The sequence below is a fragment of the Delphinus delphis genome, chromosome 10 (assembly GCF_949987515.2).
Source record: "Delphinus delphis chromosome 10, mDelDel1.2, whole genome shotgun sequence".
Lineage (NCBI taxonomy): Eukaryota > Metazoa > Chordata > Mammalia > Artiodactyla > Delphinidae > Delphinus > Delphinus delphis.
In genome coordinates this window covers 102,898,642-102,918,611 of record NC_082692.2, presented here as the reverse complement: position 1 = coordinate 102,918,611, position 19,970 = coordinate 102,898,642, and the positions used below count along the sequence as shown (strand labels likewise).

At 51.4% G+C, this 19,970-nt stretch overlaps 1 protein-coding gene across 4 annotated transcripts in view; it reads right to left on the bottom strand.

The window, feature by feature from the left end:
* MGLL (monoglyceride lipase) overlaps positions 1-19,970 on the bottom strand; it is a 244,935-nt gene that overhangs the window by 47,553 nt on the left and 177,412 nt on the right. The gene's annotated exons all lie outside the window — the stretch shown is intronic.

Here is a 19,970-nt window from a genome sequence, read left to right as displayed (position 1 = left end):
TCTCCCAGTTTATCCCACCACCACCACCACCACCCCCCTGCCACTTTCCCCCCTTTGTGTCCATACGTTTGTTCTCTACATCTGTGGCTCAACTTCTGCCCTGCAAACCGGTTCATCTGTACCATTTTTCTAGGTTCCACATACATGTGTTAATATACCATATTCATTTTTCTCTTTCTGACTTACTTCCCTCTGTATGACAGTCTCTAGATCCATCCACATCTCTATAAATGACCCAGTTTCGTTCCTTTTCATGGCTCAGTAATATTCCATTGTATATACTACCACATCTTCTTTATCCGTTCATCTGTCAGTGGGCATTTAGGTTGCTTCCATGACCTGGCTATTGTAAATAGTGCTGCAATGAACATTGGGGTGCATGTGTCTTTTTGAATTATGGTTTTCTCTGGGTATATGCCCAGTAGTGGGATTGCTGGGTCATATGGTAATTCTATTTTCAGTTTTTTAAGGAACCTCCATACTGTTCTCCATAGTGGCTGTTATCAATTTACATTCCCACCAACAGTGCAAGAGGGTTCCCTTTTCTCCGCACCCTCTCCAGCATTTGTTGTTTGTAGATTTTCTGATGATGCCCATTCTAACTGGTATGAAGTGATACCTCGGTGTAGTTTTGATTTGTATTTCTCTAATGATCAGTGATGTTGAGCAGCTTTTCATGTGCTTCTTGGCCATCTGTATGTCTTCTTGGGAGAAATGCCTATATAGGTCTTCTGCCCATTTTTGGATTGGGTTGCTTGTTGTTTTAATATTGAGCTGCATGAGCTGTTTATATATTTGGGAGATTAATCCTTTGTCTGTTGATTTGTTTGCAAATATTTTCTCCCATTCTGAGGGTTGTCTTTTCGTCTTGTTTGTAGTTTCCTTTGCTGTGCAAAAGCTTTTAAGTTTCATTAGGTCCCACTTGTTTATTTTTGTTTTTATTTCCATTACTCTAGGAGGTGGATCAAAAAAGATCTTGCTGTGATTTATGTCAAAGAGCATTCTTCCTACGTTTTCCTCTAAGAGTTTCACAGTGTCCAGTCTTACATTTAGGTCTCTAATCCATTTTGAGTTTTTGTGTATGGTGTTAGGGAGTGCTCTAATTTCATTCTTTTACATGTAGCTGTCTCCAGTTCTCCCAGCACCACTTACTGAAGAGACTGTCTTTTCTCCATTGTATATCCTTGCCTCCTTTGTCACAGATTCGTTGACCATAGGTGCATGGGTTTATATCTGGGCTTTCTATCCTGTTCCACTTGATCTATATTTCTGTTTTTGTGCCAGTACCATACTGTCTTGATTACTGTAGCTTTGTAGTATAGTCTGAAGTCAGGGGGTCTGATTCCTCCAGCTCCGTTTTTTCCCTCAAGATCGCTTTGGCTATTCAGGGTCTTTTGTGTTTCCACACAAATTTTAAGATTTTTTTGTTCTAGTTCTGTATAAAATGCCATTGGTAATTTGATAGGGACTGCACCAAATCTGTAGATTGCTTTGGGTAGTAGAGTCATTTTCACAATATTGATTCTTCCAATCCAAGAACATGGTATATCTCTCCATCTGTTGGTATCATCTTTAATTTCTTCCAGCAGTGTCTTATATTTTTCTGCATACAGGTCTTTTGTCTCCCTAGGTAGGTTTATTCCTAGGTATTTTATCCTTTTTGTTGCAATGGTAAATGGGAGTGTTTTCTTAATTTCTCTTTCAGATTTTTCATCATTAGTGTATAGGAATGCAAGAGATTTCTGTGCATTAATTTTATATCCTGCAACTTTACCAAGTTCATTGATTAGATCTAGTAGTTTTCTGGTGGCATCTTTAGGATTCTCTATGTATAGTATCACGTCATCTGCAAACAGTGACAGTTTTACTTCTTCTTTTCCAATTTGTACTCCTTTTATTTCTTTTTCTTCTCTGATTGCCGTAGCTAGGAGTTCCAAAAGTATGTTGAATAACAGTAGTGAGAGTGGAAATCCTCGTCTTGTTCCTGATCTTAGAGGAAACGCTTTCAGTTTTTCACCACTGAGAATGATGTTTGCTGTGGGTTTGTCATATATGGCCTTTATTATGTTGAGGTAGGTTCCCCCTATGCCCACTTTCTGGAGTGTTTTTGTCATAAATGGGTGTTGAATTTTGTCGAAAGCTTTTTCCGCATCTATTGAGATGATCATGTGGTTTTTCTTCTTCAATTTGTTAATATGGTATATCACATTGATTGATTTGCATATACTGAAGAATCCTTGCATCCCTGGAATAAACCCCACTTGATCATGGTGTATGGTCCTTTTAATGTGTTGTTGGATTCTGTTTGCTAGTATTTTGTTGAGGATTTTTGCATCTATATTCATCAGTCATATTGGTCTGTAGCTTTCTTTTTCTGTAATATCTTTTTATGGTTTTGGTATCAGCATGATGGTGGCCTCATAGAATGAGTTTGGGAGTGTTCCTTCCTCTGCAATTTTTCGGAAGAGTTTGGGAAGGATGGGTGTTAGCTCTTCTCTAAATGTTTGATAGAATTCACCTGTGAAGGTATCTGGTCCTGGACTTTTGTTTGTTGGAAGATTTTTAATTACAGTTTCAATTTCATTACTTGTGATCGGTCTGTTCCTATTTTCTATTTCTTCCTGGTTCAGTCTTGGAAGGTTATCCCTTTCTAAGAATTTGTCCATTTCTTCCAGGTTGTCCATTTTATTGGCATAGAGTTGCTTGTAGTAGTCTCTTAGGATGCTTTGTATTTCTGTGGTGTCTGTTGTAACTTCTTTTTCATTTCTAATTTTAATGATTTGAGTCCTCTCCCTCTTTTTCTTGATAAGTCTGGCTAATGGTTTATCAATTTTGTTTATCTTCTCGAAGAACCAGCTTTTAGTTTTATTGATCTTTGCTATTGTTATCTTCATCTCTGTTTCATTTATTTCTGCTCTGATCTTTAGGATTTCTTTCCCTCTACTAACTCTGTGTTTTGTTTGTTCTTCTTCCTCTAGTTCCTTTAGGTGTAAGGTTAGATTGTTTATTTGAGATGTTTGTTGTTTCTTGAGGTAGGATTCTATAGCTATAAACATCCCTCTTAGAACCGCTTTTGCTTCATCCCATAGGTTTTGGATCGTCGCGTTTTTGTTGTCATTTGTCTCTAGGTATTTTGATTTCCTCTTTGATTTCTTCAGTGATCTCTTGGTTATTTCGTAACTATCGTTTAGCCTCCATGTGTTTGTGTTTATGTTTCTTTCCCTGTAATTGGTTTCTAATCTCATAGCATTGTGGTCAGAAAAGATGCCTGATATGATTTCAATTTTCTTAAATTTACTGAGGCTTGATTTGTGAGCCAAGATGTGATCTATCCTGGAGAATGTTCCGTGTGCACTTGAGAAGAAAGTGTAATCTGCTGTTTTTAGATGGAATGTCCTATAAATATCGATTAAATTTGTCTGGTCTATTGTGTCATTTAAAGCTTGTGTTTCCTTATTAATTTTCTGTTTGGATGATCTGTCCATTGGTGTGTTCAAGTCCCCCACTATTATTGTGTTACTGTCAATTTCCTCTTTTATAGCTGTTAGCAGTTGCCTTAGGTATTGAGGTGCTCCTATGTTGAGTGCATATATTTATAATTGTTACATCTTCTTCTAGAAATGATCCCTTGATCATTATGTAGTGTCCTTCCTTGTCTCTTGTAACATTCTTTATTTGAATGTCTATTTTATCTGATATGAGTATCGCTACTCCAGCTTTCTTCCGATTTCCATTTGCATGGAATATCTTTTTACATCCCCTCACTTTCAGTCTGTATGTGTCCCTAGGTCTGAACTGGGTCTCTTGTAGACCGCATATATATATATGGGTCTTGTTTTTGTATCCACTCACCGATCCTGTGTCTTTTGCTTGGAGCACTTAATCCATTCACGTTTAAGGTAATTATCGGTATGTATGTTCCTATTACCATTTTTTAAATTGTTTTGCGTTTGTTTTTGTAGGTGCTTTTCTTCTCTTGTGTTTACCACTTAGAGAAGTTCTTTTAGCATTTGTTGGAGAGCTGGTTTAGCGATGCTGAATTCTCTTAGCTTTTGCTTGTCTGTGAAGCTTTTGATTTCTCCATCCAATCTGAATGAGATCCTGTCCGGTAGAGTAATCTTGGTTGTAGGTTCTTCCCTTTCATCACTTTAAACATGTCATGCCACTCCCTTCTGGCTTGTAGAGTTTCTGCTGAGAAATCAGCTGTTAACCTTATGGGAGTTCCCTTGTATGTTATTTGTCATTTTTCCCTTGCTGCTTTCAATAATCTTTCTTTAATTTTTGCCAATTTGATTACTATGTGTCTTGGAGCGTTTCTCCTTGGGTTTATCCTGTATGGGACTCTCTGCGCTTCCTGGACTTGGGTGGCTATTTCCTTTCCCATGTTAGGGAAGTTTTCGACTATAATCTCTTCAAATATTTTCTCGGGTCCTTTCTCTCTCTCTTCTCCTTCTGGGACCCCTATAATGCGAATGTTGTTGTGTTTAATGTTGTCCCGGAGGTCTCTTAGGCTGTCTTCATTTCTTTTCATTCTTTTTTCTTTATTCTGTTCTGCAGCAGTGAATTCCACCATTCTGTCTTTCTGGTCACTTATCCGTTCTTCCGCCTCAGTTATTCTGCTACTGATTCCTTCTAGTGTATTTTTCATTTCAGTTATTGTATTGTTCATCTCTGTTTGTTCTTTAATTCTTCTAGGTCTTTGTTAAACATTTCCTGCATCTTCTCGATCTTTGCCTCCATTCTTTTTCAGAGGTCCTGGATCATCTTCACTATCATTATTCTGAATTCTTTTTCTGGAAGGTTGCCTATCTTCACTTCATTTAGTTGTTTTTCTGGGGTTTTATCTTGTTCCTTCATCTGGTACATCGCCCTCTGCCTTTTTATCTTGTCTATCTTTCTGTGAATGTGGTTTTTGTTCCATAGGCTGCAGGATTGTAGTTCTCCTTGCTTCTACTGTCTGCCCTCTGGTCAATAAATATGTATCTTTTAAAATAAGAAGTGATTGCCTACTTACTGTTTAAAATCAGCTTGGGCTCCATCCTTGATAACCTGGGCCCAGGTCAACACTGGGATGAGCCTCAGCTCTTTTCTAGGGAAGCCTCCTCCACCTGAGCTCTCTGCCCCAAGTCACTGCGGGTCCTCACGCCAGGTGAGGAATGTATGATGTCCCGACCTTGGGCTTGGCCAGTAGACTATGGGCAGAGGTGATGGTGGGGCCAGTCTGAGCTGAGGCTTTAAAAAGCACTACATGGTCCCACCATTCTCTCATCCTTCTGACATGGTCCTGGGAGGAGCAGGATTTGGCTAGACCCCTGGCCCAAGGAGGACAAGAGCTCATGGAGAGGACCGGACCCAATCTGAGCGCAGCCAGGCCCAGCCCAAGTCAGCCGACCTACAGATACACAAGAAAAACAAAGCTATTGCTGTCTTATGCTCATGAGTCTGGGGGGCCTTGCTATACAATATTACTGTGGCAACTGCTGACTGATTCGGTCAGAAAAGCTGTGATCTACAAGGATTCCTTGATTTCTTTTCTTTTTTTCTGGCTGCACCATGCACGATCTTAGTTCCCTGACCAGGGGTTGAACCCAGGGCCTGGGCAGTGAGAGCGCTGAGTCCTAACCACTGAACACCAGGAAATTCCCTATTGATTTCTTACTGTTTTTGAGAACCTGTATGAGGCATATCCCAGTGCATAGACACATATACAATATACAGTACATCATACACACATACGTGTAAAATTAGCAACACGGTTCCTGTCCTCAAGGATTCTACATCTTAGCTCTGGGACCCTCCAACTTCCCAAAACCAGTGAGACAGCTCGAGGCCCAGCCATGAGTCTGGCAGGAGATGTGTCCCCATTCCCAGATGAATGGATTCCCCCAGAGGAAGAAACTCCTCCCTGAACTCCTAAAAGATAAAGTCCCGGAAGAGCCCTGGGGACACGAAGGAAGCTGCGATGGTGTCGTGAGCTGGGGGACATCTTAAGTCGGCTCAGGGCACCCCAACTCGGCTGCCTTTAGCCAGGTGCCTCAGCGCCTTGGGATGAAGGCTGCCAGCCTGCGTGTGTGCTGCAGGAAAGGGGTGCGTGTTTGCTCAAGGTCACTGAGCTCCTCCCACACGTGTTGGTGCCCGCGATGCCATCAAGTCTGCAGCACAGCGCGTGAGGTCTCTTACCCCCATTTTACAGATGAGGGGCCCAGGGTCCACTGGGCCCTACGTGGCCTGCCCTTGTCACCTGTGTCACCTCCCCCTCCCCCAACGGCGCCTGCTCTCCTGCCGCCTGGCCTCTGCAGGTGCCCTGTGGCCCGGATACTCACGGCCCCCCTCCCCTCCTCTGGTCCTGGCTCAGCTGTCACCAGCTCAGTGAGGCCAGCCTCCTGCTCCACTGCCCACCCCACCCCATTTCACCTTCCTTCTGACACCGATCTCTGAGTTATACACTCTGAAGTCATTCATTTCCGCTTAGTGTCTGACAAGGGCAGGGACTGCGCCGTCTCCTTCACGGGTGTGAAGCCAGCCTGGCCCTGGCAGGTGATCAGTAAATCACAGAATGAACAAGTGAATGAAGAAATGAACGGATGAAGGAGTGAGGCTCTCGGGTGTGGAGGAAATGCACGAGTTCTCTGTGCAAACTGACCCACGATCCCGGCCCCGCAGCAGGTTCAACCCACAGCACCTCCTCCTGGGCGCCCCCCGTCCCTGGCACTGGGAGACAAAGCATCCTCTGTGCTCTCAGCAGTTCTGCTGTTGGAGCACGGAGAGTGGGGACATCACTTACAGTTTTCTTTTCTCGATCACTCTTTAAAAAGGCCTTAAAGTCAGACGTACTTTATGGGAAAACCAGTCAATTTACCATGCCGATGACAAGCTATCGCTAAAGGGGAAACTTGAAAGTGTGTATAAACACACTAGCTTCAAACTGTGAATGGTGTCCTCGCGGGTGAGGATGGTCTAGGAGGCTCCCTACAGCTACTTCAAATGGTCCCCTATTCTGTGACAGCGGCAGGGGAAACGCACGGCGTCAGGCGGGTCCCGGCAGACCAGCCAACGTCTCAACTGTGTCCGGACCTGTCCCCACACAGATGTGAGAGAGAGCCCTCAGTGTCGTGCCCGGCACACAGCGTGTTCAGTAGAGGTCAGCTCATCCCTGTCCTGGGTCTCGAGCTCGAGAGGGACGTCTGTGTCCACCTGCGCCATTTAGAAATCTCATCACGGGCCCGTCCTCACATCTCACGGCAGCTTCTCCCGCTTGGAGAAACTTTAGTTCACAGAAACGGTGCCGTTTTACCGAGATGCTTCAAGCCCGGGAGCCGCGTGACCTCAGGGGCTCTTGGTTGGCGGGTCGGTGGACAAAAGGAGGGGTTGAGCTGCTCCAGATCAGCCCAGCCCTCCCTCCGCCCCCCAGACCTTGGACTCTGTCCCTGGACCTGGAGATGCAGCACCACAGATGATTCCTCTCCTTTTTTGGTAAAAGAGGAAGTTTCCACTGAATAAACGCTCTAAGCAAGTTTTCCGATCTGGCGACATCTGCACAACAGCCAAGGAAAGAAATAATTACTATTACGGTGCCAGAATGATCCGGCCCTTCTCCACGACTCTGGGGAAGGCAGCCGGCCCCTGCCAGCCAACCTGGTTTTCTGTGTTGAAGGAAGGAGCAAGCGGGGCAGGGAGGGCGTCTCAAAGCTCCTAACGAGAGCAGAGCGGAGCGGAGGGGAAGAACCATGCGCTTACTGCACACGGAGTTTGTGTTGGCTGCAGTGATCTATGGTCTCTAGGGGAAGCCTCAGGCCCACCACAGATGGGGAAAATGTGGCTCTGAGAGAGAGACTGGACTGTCCCAGCCACACAGCCAGAAACACGGGGCCAGGCCCCGAGCCGCGTCCCTCTGGAGCATCACACCAAGCTCGCCCAGGCTGGGCTCACCCTGAAAACGGGGAGCCCCGCCCCCGTGGTGCTCAGAGGATGCAGTCAGTGTGGGAAGTGCGGCGACGCCGTCTCTGAGGAATCGGGGGGGCAGAAGGACTGCGTTTCCACTCCTGGAATCGGCCCAACACTCTCTGTCCATTGGCTGAGCTTGCGTGCCACCCGTGGGGGTCAGGGCATCTTCGAGCAGAGCCCTGGCGGAGGGCTCAGTGGGGAGTTGGCACCCCTCTCCCGACAGACTGCGCGTCATAAGCTGTTCCTGGAGCTGCTCGGGCACTTCTGTCTGTTGGGAGGTGCAGAAACCCCAGGGCCGCTTGCCTGGGGACTGCACTCCAAGCCAGGCTGCTCACAGCCATCGCCGGTCTGACAGGGCCTGCGACACCTCACTCCAAAGCAGTTTTCCAAAAGTCAAGGTCTTAGCAAGGCAAAGAGTGTGGGGATTTGAATCCAGCTTTGCTCCTCCCCCACTTCCCCGCATTGGCTGTGTTGACTTGGGCAAGTTACTCTCCATCTCTGAGCCAGCTGGCTTCCTCCATGGGCACGTTGGCTGTCTCACCACACCGCTGCAAGGGTTAAATGGGGGGTGATCCATGGAAAAAAATACTAGCACAGAGATGACAGATGTTCCCCAGTGGGAAAGCGTTATTTGATTTTCTTTAAACAGGGCCCATCCTCTAGTTCAAATTCATACACACACACACACACACACACACACACACACACACACACACACACACACACACACACACACACACACACACACACACGTTCGTGAGCCTGAACTTGGGCAAACCCAGAGAAACGATCGTTTTTAGTCAACTGCCTCATAATTCACAGATGCTCACCGAGACCCTGTTACGGACGAGGCTCCAGGCAGGACCCAGGAAGCGGGTCACTGGGCTGCTGTCTTGGCGCTTACAGTTGGGTGCGTGCTTGTGGCTGACTACGCTGAGAGGGGCCTGCAGTGTGGGGGTCGTCCCCCGGGAGGTGATGACCAGTCTGCCTGCTTTCTGGGGCTCAGCAGGCAACCCCCTTCCTCCACACTGCTGTGTCGGGCTGGCTGGCTTGGATCTGGGTGGGCGTGAGATGCTAAGGGACGGGGGTCTCTCCAGGGCTCCTCCAGCTCCAGCCGGCAGGGCCCCTGCTGCCCACCCTCTGCTTCCAGAATCAGGGCAGGAGCCCACGGTCCTCCTGGGGAAGCTGCTACTGTGCAGTGGCCTCGGGCAGAGACTGCACCCCGACTTCACGCTCGGTTCCGAGCATGTCCTGCATAGGTCCAGCTCACGCCGCAAGTTTCGCTGGTCTCATTTTTGCAGAGGCAGAGGCCCAGAGAGGCCTGGCACACAGCTCGTCTGGGGCAGAGCCTGGGTGCAGCCACTCAGGCCGCCTCCGTCCCAGCGTGTCCTGCAAACTCACTTCTCCGGCCTGGCCCCTGGGAGCCCAGCTCTCCAGCTCCGACTCGCCCAGGTTTCACACGCAGAGCTTCCTTCGCAGATGTCCAGGCAGGTGCTGAATACGCGAGGTGCCCCCAGGGTGCTTGTCCGTGAGATGCCCCTGGTCTGAGTATCCCGCTGGGCTCCTCGGTGGCCTCTGACTTCTTCCTCTTACGGCTAACGGGACAGAAATCAAGGCACTGAGGGCGCTTCCCAGAGCTGTGAGCAGGAGTTCTGGTTCTGGTCCTGGCCCGCCCAGCTCGTTGCCTCACCTGGGAAATGGAGTGAAGATCCCTCTTGCTACCTTGAGAGCAACGTGTGCAGCGAAATTAAGCAAAGGCTACAGACACCCTCGGGAAAGCGGTAAGCGCAGCTGGGCATTTATTATCTGCAGGTGGGTAACAGGTACTTGTGAAGCACCTCGTCTGCCACATGGGGTCCTTTCCCAGGGTGGGGGGAGGGAACCCGCCGGCTGCTCCCCTTCTCCCAGAGGCCCTGGCCCTTGGCGGCATCTCAGTAGTTATTTTTAGCCCTTGGTGGGACCGGGCCTTGTTGTGCTCCCACTTCCGAAAGGCTCCAGCTCACAGAACAGAGACGAGGCCCCTACCCCAGGCAGCCCCCCACGGGGCAGTCAGTGTGGCCTTCCCCAGGGACACATCCCAAGGAAGCCGACTCTGGCCCCACTGTTTTAAAATTTCTTTCGGTGGCTCCTCTTCCTGGTTCATCTGCAGCCAGTTATTTCTAATGTTAACGTACTGAAGGGCAGCGGCAGCTTCCAAGCCTGGGAGACGTGTGGGGGACCTGGGTCCCGGCCCCAACCTGCTGGTCAGGGTGGGATCCTGAACCCGCACCCACCGCGCCTGAATCGAGGAGCCGGGCCGTCCCTGCAGGCTTGCTGCGGCCTGCGGCTTCGTCGGGGGCCCAATGAGGACGGCAGCTGCAATCACCATTTCAGCTTCAGTCACGAGTCCGCGTGGAGGGCCCGCGCCACCCCTGCCGGGCTCCCCTGGGCCAGGCCTGCTCCCTCTCGGGCCTCCCGGGTGGCGACCGTGGGAGCTCCGCCTCCAGGCACCACCGCCAGCAACCCCACCTCACAAGGAAGGGGGGCCGCGGGTCGCGTCCCTGACCACACCACCTGCCTGGTGGTTTGAACCCAGGCGATCACCCCAGGTCCTGCCTCTCACCCTGGCCGCTCCCGGCCCCTGGTCTCACATGCGCTGGAAGAGACTGTGGGTCCCTAACACTGGGGACACCCGACTTGAACGTCTTCAGGAAAAGACTCAGTGTTTGCAGATGGGAAAAAATAATCCAAAGTAATTGTTACCTAAGCGGGTGCAGATTTTCAATTTAGAAGGCGTCTGGCACACGGTGGGGAGGAGCTGGCCTCATGGAGCGCGATGCAGGGCACGGGCTGGCGCGCTCGGGGGTCGCCAGGGCTGCCAGCACATGAACCCAGCAGCCAGGGAGCAGCTGCCTGGGAAGAAAAGGCCCAGAGCGCACATCTCCAAAGCTCGTTTTTAAGACGCCCGTGACCAAGGGTGTCATAAATTGACAGCTAAAGGCACCAGCCTCCCGGGCCGCCTGGCCAGCAGCCCGTCCACGGCTGTAGGCTCTGAAGGGTCAAGGACAGCTCTGACTCAGCCTGGAACGGGAGGCTCCGGACACTGAAGGCCACGAGGCCCCCTCCTTCCTGCCCAAACCAGGCGGGGACCTCTGCTGTCCAAGCACAAGGGCCCCGGACATGTCCTGCTGCTGACCCGGTGCAGGCCCGGGCTGGTGTCCATTTCCTGCTCTGCTCTGACCTCTGCGCCCATGACCCTGCCCTCCGTGGGGTCTCCTCCAGCATCCTCCTTCCCCCGACCCCGTCTCTCCCCATCTCGCTCCCCCCAAGGATGGGCCCCGACTGGAGAGAGGAGGGCAGTGACCTCAGGGGGCCACTCAGCTTCCTTATTTCCCAGTCATGACACCTCCCCTCAGGGAGTGACCAGGAGAAAAAGTCCCGCCTCCAAAGCTGGAGGAGCTAAGAGGCCAACGCGTGGACAGACAGCCGAAAAGGCACCGTGAAGAAGAACTTCCTCTGCTGGAAGTTGCTGCAGGAGCACTGAGGGGACCCGGCGCAGGGACACCTGGCGGGACGGTGGGCAGTGGCAGGCCCGCAGCTGGTGCTGGAGGTGGCCGGGCCGCCGGGTAGGCTGCAGCCGTGGGCACACGCTGGTCCAGCGCCCACACAAAGCAGTACGTTAGGAGGTGGCTGACGCTACCCAGGCCTCCAAATTCCCTTGGCCACGTGGGCAGCACCAAGCTGCTTGACGGTGGTTGTAGAGACCCAGGAGCTGATCCGTTTGAAGCAGCCAAGCCCTGCTCGGCACCCTGGTCCAGGCCATCCGTGAGGCTCTGGCAGCAGCAGGTTCCCTTCCTCCCGAGCAGCTGATGGTCCCCAAGCCCCAGGCTTTGGTCACCCAGCCCAATCGTGGCTTCTCTTCTCAACCGTCCGCATCCTGGATGGTGCAGGGAACCCGCATGCCCTTCCTACTACGTGACCTGGCCTCTGCCTCCCCAAAGCTTGGGATGTTCACCTTTAATGCAGGAGGACACGCCTCTGACTCGTGGTGCCTAGCTCGTGACGGGGAAGCCCGTGACCGCGTCCTGCCCGGGCCTCTGTGCCTCTGCACCTCTGCCTGGATGGAGTCCCAGCTGTCATTCAAGTCTCAGCTCACCTGGAGCCATTTCTGCAGGGACCGTCCCCCTGCCCTGGCTGTCTCGTTCTTCCCTGCTTCCCTTACCCTAGTGACCTGCACTTGAGGGGGTGGGGCCGGTGTGGGTGTCGGGTGTCCAGTCCCCACACGGGGCCAGGCCCTCTGCATGCACTACCTCACTTGGTCCCTTCACTGACCCTATGGGGTAGGTAGAGACTTTGATCCCTCTCTTGCTGTAGATGAGAACACTGAGGTTCAGGGAGCTTGGCTAATTTGTCCAGAGTCACACAGGAAGTAAGTGGTTGAACTGACTTGAACTCAAGTCTTGCAGATACCAAGGTACATGTTTTGCTCTACGTTCAAATATAACCTACATATACGTTAAAATGAGGTCCATCTTCTCTCAGTTCCTGACCTGTGGACAGAGAATCCATGGTGCTGAGAAGAACTCCCTTCCCTAGAATTATCCACTTTTCCTTTTTAGCACAGCACCACATGTACGTAATTCGACTGTTCTCCTCCAACACATGACACACCTGAACACTCCAGAAACTGCTTCCTCCAGAGACGGAGAGTGGAGACTGTTTTCTCCTTACCAGAAAGCCTCAAATATTTCCACCTCGGGGTCAGGTGAGTAGTTTTGCGTGAACAAACACTCCCTTGGAGGAAATTCCTTTAGAAAGGTAACAGGGGTACTTCCTGCCCTGAGACAAGAAAAGACGGCACTGGGCTTCCAGAAGCATCCATGTGGCTCTCAAAGCCCCTCACGCTGAGCCTGATGCAGGATTCAGACCAAAACTTGCCTCTAACCCTCAAAAGGGCTGCATGTTTTTGTCACCTGCTTCACGTGTGAATAGATCAGGGCACCTTCCCCAGCAATCACTGTCTAAATGTCTTTATTTTTCTTCATTGTTTTTAAAAAATTTTTTTTGATGTGGACCATTTTTAAAGGCTTTATTGAATTTATTACAATATTGCTTCTATCTTGTTTTGGTTTTTTGGCCGTGAGGCATGTGGGATCTTAGCTCCCTGAACAGGGATCGAACCCGCACTCGTGGCACTGGAATGCGAAGTCTTAACCACTGGACCGCCAGGGAAGTCCCCTAAATGTCTTTAAAAATGGAATCAGTAGTGGGTAAAGAACGGACACGATAAACGGATGCCCCCAGATGGTGATAAAGAGGGTGCTCGGTGACAGGGACATCCCTATAGAGGTCCCGTCGAGGGCGACGTGGAGTTCGGCTTAAATAAAATGGGGAGTGTGAGCCCCTTGCTTCAGAGGAGATGGGAAGCACGCCCCTAGTCTGCAGGGAGAGGGACGAGGTCCTCTTCTTGAAGACTGCGTCTGGGGACACAGAGAGCAGGGGTCTGGGGGTGGGCGGGGGGCAGCGCCGATATCTACTGATATTGATATGCACCCGGCAGCTCTACATCATGTTTCCTCACCAGGCAGATGCTCTGACTCAGTCACAGGTGGGGAAACGGAGGCTCGGGGAGGCTTAGTGCCCTGTCCAAGGTCACCGGAGTCGTGTACTCTGAAGCCTCTCCCCATGCTCACCCTCCAGGGAAGACCCGTCCCCCTTTACCCCCAGGGACACTTCCACCAGAGGCCCAGGGTACCTGCCGCCTTCCCTGCCCTGGGAGGCTCTGGAGGTAGGTACCCGGGTCTGTGTCATTTCTGCAGCCCACGCCCAGCACAGACTGCACAAGGGAGGTCCCCGGGCTGTATCTGCTGCAGGACAGGCCCAGTCTGCTGACTGCAGATATTCCACTTCCAAGTTTAACGACACTGACGCTGCACTTTTTTTTTTTTTGGCCGCACCACATGGCATGCAGGATCTTAGTTCCCCGACCACGCAGTGGAAGCGCGGAGTCCTAACCATTGGACCGCCAGGGAATTCCCGACACTGCACCTTATTTAAAGTAAGTTCTACCCAAGAAACACCTGTGGTGACCCTGGCCCACTTCTTGGAACCTGCCCAATTGAAGCTGAAAATCCGGGGGTGGGCCCAGCCGTCTGGGTTTCCACCAGCCTTCCCGGGACCCTGGCTTCCCCCAGGTGTGAACCCCATCTCTCTCACTTTGTCTCAGCCACAGGTAACTTCACTGTTGTTAGTATTATCGTCATCATCACCTTCATTTTACAGATGAGCGAACGGAGGCTCACGAAGGTTTTTGCTTTACGCAAGAAAGAGTCAATCCCAAACAACCCCATGTCAGAGACGGATATCCAAGCTGGCAGGTCTGGGGATGTGTAACGTGAATACAGAAGGGCAAGGAGGAGGGACCAGGAAGGCCTGGAAGGGACCCAGAGGCGGCCGGGGCCTGCCTTCTGCGTCTGCCGCCTGCACCCACTGCGGGTGGGGCCCCGTGCCATCCATTTCACTCTCATGTTTACTACAGCAAGAAAATGTACACAGTTTTCAAACACTGGAAACAGAACATATGAGTGTAACTGACAGCAATTATAGACTAGATCCCGCAAGGGGCCTTGACTCAAAACTCTCCCTGTGTGGAAAACACACAGGTAGCTTCTTCTCCCCTGAATTTCCTGAATACTCTTCTTCTGACTGGGCAGGGCTCCCACCAAAGAGAGTCAGGCTTAACTGCCGCCCACAGACACTCCCCCAGAGCTTCCTCTTCTCACATACACCCCAGCCCTGTCTGAGTTTTTTTAAAAAGTTAAAATATAAATAAGACACATACAAACTGCCTTTAACACTTTCCCTCAAATATTTGCAGATAATTAACTCACTGTTAATCAGTTAGGAATGGTTCTTTGATACTCCGTAAATAAAGAGAGGGCAACTCGGGCCCCACCAATGTAACTCTGAATGCACCACGGTGCAGAGTCAGGAGGCTGCTCATGGGAAGGGCCTGGAGCTGCTGTGCTGGAGACGGAGGGGCTCCCGCCGCCCACGTCCTCCCAACACTCCCGCCCCAGCGGCAGGTGGGACTGGAGGCTGCCCGCCTCTCCGGCCCCTCTCCCCTGCTCATACCACTGCTCCAAGGGGTTTCCAGTGAGTCACCGTGAGCAGCTGGTGACCAGGGACGGCGTGAACGAGAGGCCGGGCTTCCTCGGTGCTGTATTTCGAACAGCACAGAAACTCCCACCCCTGGTTCTCCACCTGCTCAGACCTCGCGGAAGCTCCCCCAACTCTGCCTGCCGCCCCCTCCCCTCGCTGGCCCTGCCCTGGATCCCATCTCGCCGGGGGTTACTCCCTGCTTAGCGTCCTTCCCGAGCGTCCACAGGGTCTCACCACAGAGCCCTGAGCTTCGCAGGCCAGGGGCTGGCTCCCCCTCCGTTCCTGGGGCTAGACTCCAGGATCCAGCTAAACCCTCGGGCCGGGAGTCCCATCTGAACAGGACGTAAGCATGTGATCCCATGCATCTGAGTTTTGCCAGTACCGTACGGCCTCCTCTGCCTGGAACGGTGGTTCTCAACCTCAGTTACTCGTTAGACTCACCTGGGGGATTTCAAAGGTCTTGACACCACGGCCACACCAAAGTCCCGAGAGATCAGAGTCTCTGTGGAGTGAGGGGCCCCAGCATCGGTGTTTTTCAAGAACCCCACCGCAGTGTTTCGGGGGCCTCCCCGGAGAGGACCATGGCTCTCAGCTATGGGCCCCTCCTCTACACCCTTTCTTCTCCCCTCAGGCTCCTCTACTCAGCCGACAAGACCCAGAACCTCGCCAACCTGCCAGGCTTTGGGAAGCCGTGTGCCGCTGGGTGGCCAAGCCCGCCTCGAGCACCTGCGTTATAGGCCTCGAGGCTCCTCTGCCCCAGCTCCAGTCGACAGCAGCCCTGCCCCAGCCTTAGCCACCAGACCGAGTCCTGGTCCCTCTGCTGGGTCCTCTCCACCCTGCTGACACTGACACTTTCATGTGAGTGTTTGCTGATATTCACAGCATCTCTGGTCTGATCTATGCCGGGTCATACACTCCTTCGTTCATTCAGCAAACACTGGTGATGCCTCTACTCTCTGCTCAGGCCTGGGCTGCACAGCAAGGAGAAGGCTGTGGGGCTGAGGGAGAAGCGAGCACAGGACACCGTAAGTCAGTTTCCGTTGCCTCCAACCAAAGGAAGAGGTACCCCTCAGGGTACAAGTACTAGGACAAAGCTGAGCGCTTCACGGGGCTGCTTAAGGGGGCTGGGGGGACAGGTCCCTTGGCCATCAGGATGCCAGTGCCTATGTCCGTGCATTGCTCCTTGTACAGGACCTGACCCAAGCTTAATGCACGATTAGCAACCTTCACCGCTACATACTTATGATCCTAATAATAACCTTCACATCTAAACCTTCTGAAAGCACACAGAAAGGTGACACTGTGAGCTACACATAACTCAGAAAATATATAAAGCAGAAACGATGAGAAACGCTCTCTTAAAGAACACGCCTGGAAGCACGGCTGTCAGAGGAGACGGTGCTTTAGCGTCCATCCTGGGTGCCTTTCCTAGCAACCAGGCCCTGTTTTGCCCGAACCAGCAAACACGCAGCAAACAAGTTAGATCTCCTGCCTCCCTTGCAGCTGGGCTTGGCCGTGTTATGCTGTCCTGGAACCTGCGGTGTAGCTGCAACACGACGGGGAGCTCTGTACTGCCTCCTGCTGAGCCTGGGAGCTGGAGCCGGTACCCGTGGGCATGAAAGCCATGCAGTGAGAACAGCTGAGCAAAGCTACAGAGGGAGCCTTGGGCGTGGATGGCACAGTGGTGTCCCGAAGCCGCCTCGGCCTTCTCATGTCACGGGAGAAAAATAAACCTTTGTTTGTTAAGCTAGCGAGGTCAGGGGTCTGATGCAGTCAAACAGCCCCTGACCGGTACGTGTGCTCTGGTGGACAAGGAGAGCCTCAGACCCTCACCTCTGACTAACTGTTATGAGGGGTAGGAAATAACGCACGAAAAGGGCCTTGGTCAGAGCCTGGCATGCAGGTGGCACTCAGTAAAGGGCAGGAATATAATTCTCATTTCTGGCAAAGCCCTGCAGGCCCAGGAGGCCATCCTGTAAAATTCAAAGGTCAAATAGAAAACAAAGGGGCTTCCCTGGTGGCGCAGTGGTTGAGAGTCCACCTGTCGATGCAGGGGACACGGGTTCGTGCCCCGGTCCGGGAAGATCCCACATGACGCGGAGCGGCTGGGCCCGTGAGCCATGGCCGCTGAGCCTGCGCGTCTGGAGCCTGTGCTCCGCAATGGGAGAGGCCACAACAGTGAGGAGAGGCCCGCGTACCGGAAAAAAAAAAAAAATAATAGAAAACAAAGGTAAGCGGGATGCTAATTGAGCACCTTGCTGTGCACACCAGGCTGCCAGCCAGACCACCCAACCCAGCGTCTCCAGGTTTCTTACTGGAGCACAGCTGAGCAAGGAGATTTAACTTAAAATCAAGTTAGCATAGGATTTGTAGAAACCCGTGTTTCTACAAATTGTGTTATAGAAACCAGCCACGAAACCGCCCTTGGTATCTGTTTACTTTGTGAAGCACTTTCCATCTATCCTTCAGCCGATCTTCACCGCAGCCTCTGCAGCCGGGCAGGGGACCCAAGAACCCGGCACCCCGGCTCCCAGCCTCGGTGTCCCCGTTGGGGCTGGAGGGGGTCTAGGAGCTGGCAGAGTGAAGGGGAAGAGGCACCACCCTCCCCTGGGCCCCCGTATGCCTTACTTTATTCTATCACTGCACTGTCTGGCCCGTTTGGTAGATGAAAAAACTAAGGCTCAGAATGGTTAGGCGTCTAAGGCCCACGGCTGGAATTGCAGTCCAGTAGACACCTGGCCCCAGGTGTGTCTGCGTCGCGGCCCTTCTGTCATCTGGGGGGCAGGTCCCCCCGGAAGCACAGGAGTGCAGATGACAACCGACAGCAGGACTGGAAATGGGGAGGTTTAGGCCAGCCTGGCACTGGCGAGGCCCTGGGGCCTTGAGAGGTGTTTTTGCTCTGTGTTTTTAATCTTTGTATCCCTCCAATTGGCCCCATAAATGCCCTGACATCTTCCCCACAGAGGTTTTATTTAAATTTAAAAGCTATGCGGGAAAGAATGAAGCACCTCTCTGCAGGCGTCATGCCTGTGTGAACACCAAGTCGTGTGCGGTGTGATAAAGGGAGGCTGGGCTGCAGAACCAGCAGGCCTGGGCTCAAGCCCCTCCGCGCCCCCCGCTCCCCTCCACACCTCTGCGAGAAGCCACCAGGCACAGGGCGCAACCACCAGTGTCTGCTTCCCCAACCGGCACAAGACCCCACAAAGGCAGCCCAGCACCTGCTTTCTCCCACTAAGGAAGCCACAGCCACACTCATCTCTAGACAACCAAAGTCACACTGGGTTCATTTCTTGAATAAAACACCTCCCACAGGCACTTGCCAGAGAGATTTCCCATGAGTCACTGGAAGAAACTGATCAATCAAGGAACTTAAAACAGGTGAACGCAAACAACCAGCTTTGAGCTATATTCAGACTGTCACAGAGAGCCAGGCCTCAGATCTGGATGGTAATTTGGAAACACCAAAAGGCAGGCTGTTTCTTTTCTCTCTTTAGTCTAAAAAAGAAGGCTTTTCATATTGTTTTTCAAACTTCTACGGCCAGACAACATAAATAAGGCAAGACAGTTACTCCCCCCCACAGATTTGGCCAAAGGCAGCTGATAAGAGGGTAGTTGACCTCAAGATTAAAAGCAGGTAACTTAAAATTCCGTTGGAGGTGTTTCGTGTTTGCATAGTACAAACTTTCTTTTCTTTCAGAATGCCCCCATGTTGTTCAGCTCACTTCACCAAACGTTAACAGAGACAAATGCGATAGGAAAAAAGTCGTTCCTATCATGGGCCTTACAGTGTAGAAGGTGTCAAAGTAAATAATGACAGTCCCACAGTGAAAATCAGGATAATCCTCGAATATTCTCTCTCAAACAGTCTCACAAATATCACTGGGACTGTTTGCAAAGCACTACAGAACATTATGACCATAGTAAGAAAGAATTTAGCCAACATTCTCAGTTATGAGGACCCTTGCACAAATCTGGCTGAAAAAGGGCTCTTGGTAGACCAAACTGCAGTTCCTTATATATAAAACGCCCCAGGCAAGCTTTCCCTCCTGTCGCAAGGACTCCCAGGCCTGTCACTTCGCCCCCGCCCCTCTTTTCACTTAATTATTTCCCTATCAGATAAAACGGAAGCAACGTTTCTGGATCTGGGCCAGGACGATAGCTTTCTACATTGAAGCGGTGAGAAATCACCATGGTCCGTCACAAGGAACTCTTCATTCTTCAGGCTGTTAGACAAAGAAGGATCTCGACTGGGAGCCTTCCCAGCCACAGAGAAGGTCACCCAAACGATTAAGGAACTACACACTGATTCAGGCAACAAATTCTGATGGTTACTATGGATTTTGTTACGGATGAAGAATCAAAGACTTGGCCTGGGGACGTGTGTGTACATGTGTGCGTGCATCTGTATGTGCTTGTGAATGTGCCCGTGTTCGGGGTTTTCTCATGACCACACGGCCCTTGAGACCCTTACTGTTCTGGTCTGAATGCTTTGGAAGCATCCTGAGGCCGCGCTGGGCTGTGTACGGCACTCGCGCTGAGAGCATGGCATTGTCTGAAGTCCTGTGGGGGAAACCAGGGCCCGTTCTGTGCAGAGAGCGCTTTATAAACGTGAGAGAGGGTGACTTGGCCTGCGGCAAGTTCTTACACAAACACATCCCGACTTTGGGGCTTTTCAGTGGAGGTTTCTAATCAGCCTGCATTCAATCCCACACTCAACAGAAACTGCTGGTCAGACACATTTTTTGTTTACATAACTGCACATTTTTTACTTACAAACATCCCGTGGAGAACGTCTTTTCCCAGTTTCAGTGCATGAATCAGAAGTGGAAAACTGAGGAGGAGGGAGGACTGGAAGGGGGCGCCCCGGAGCGGGGGCTCAGCCCCGG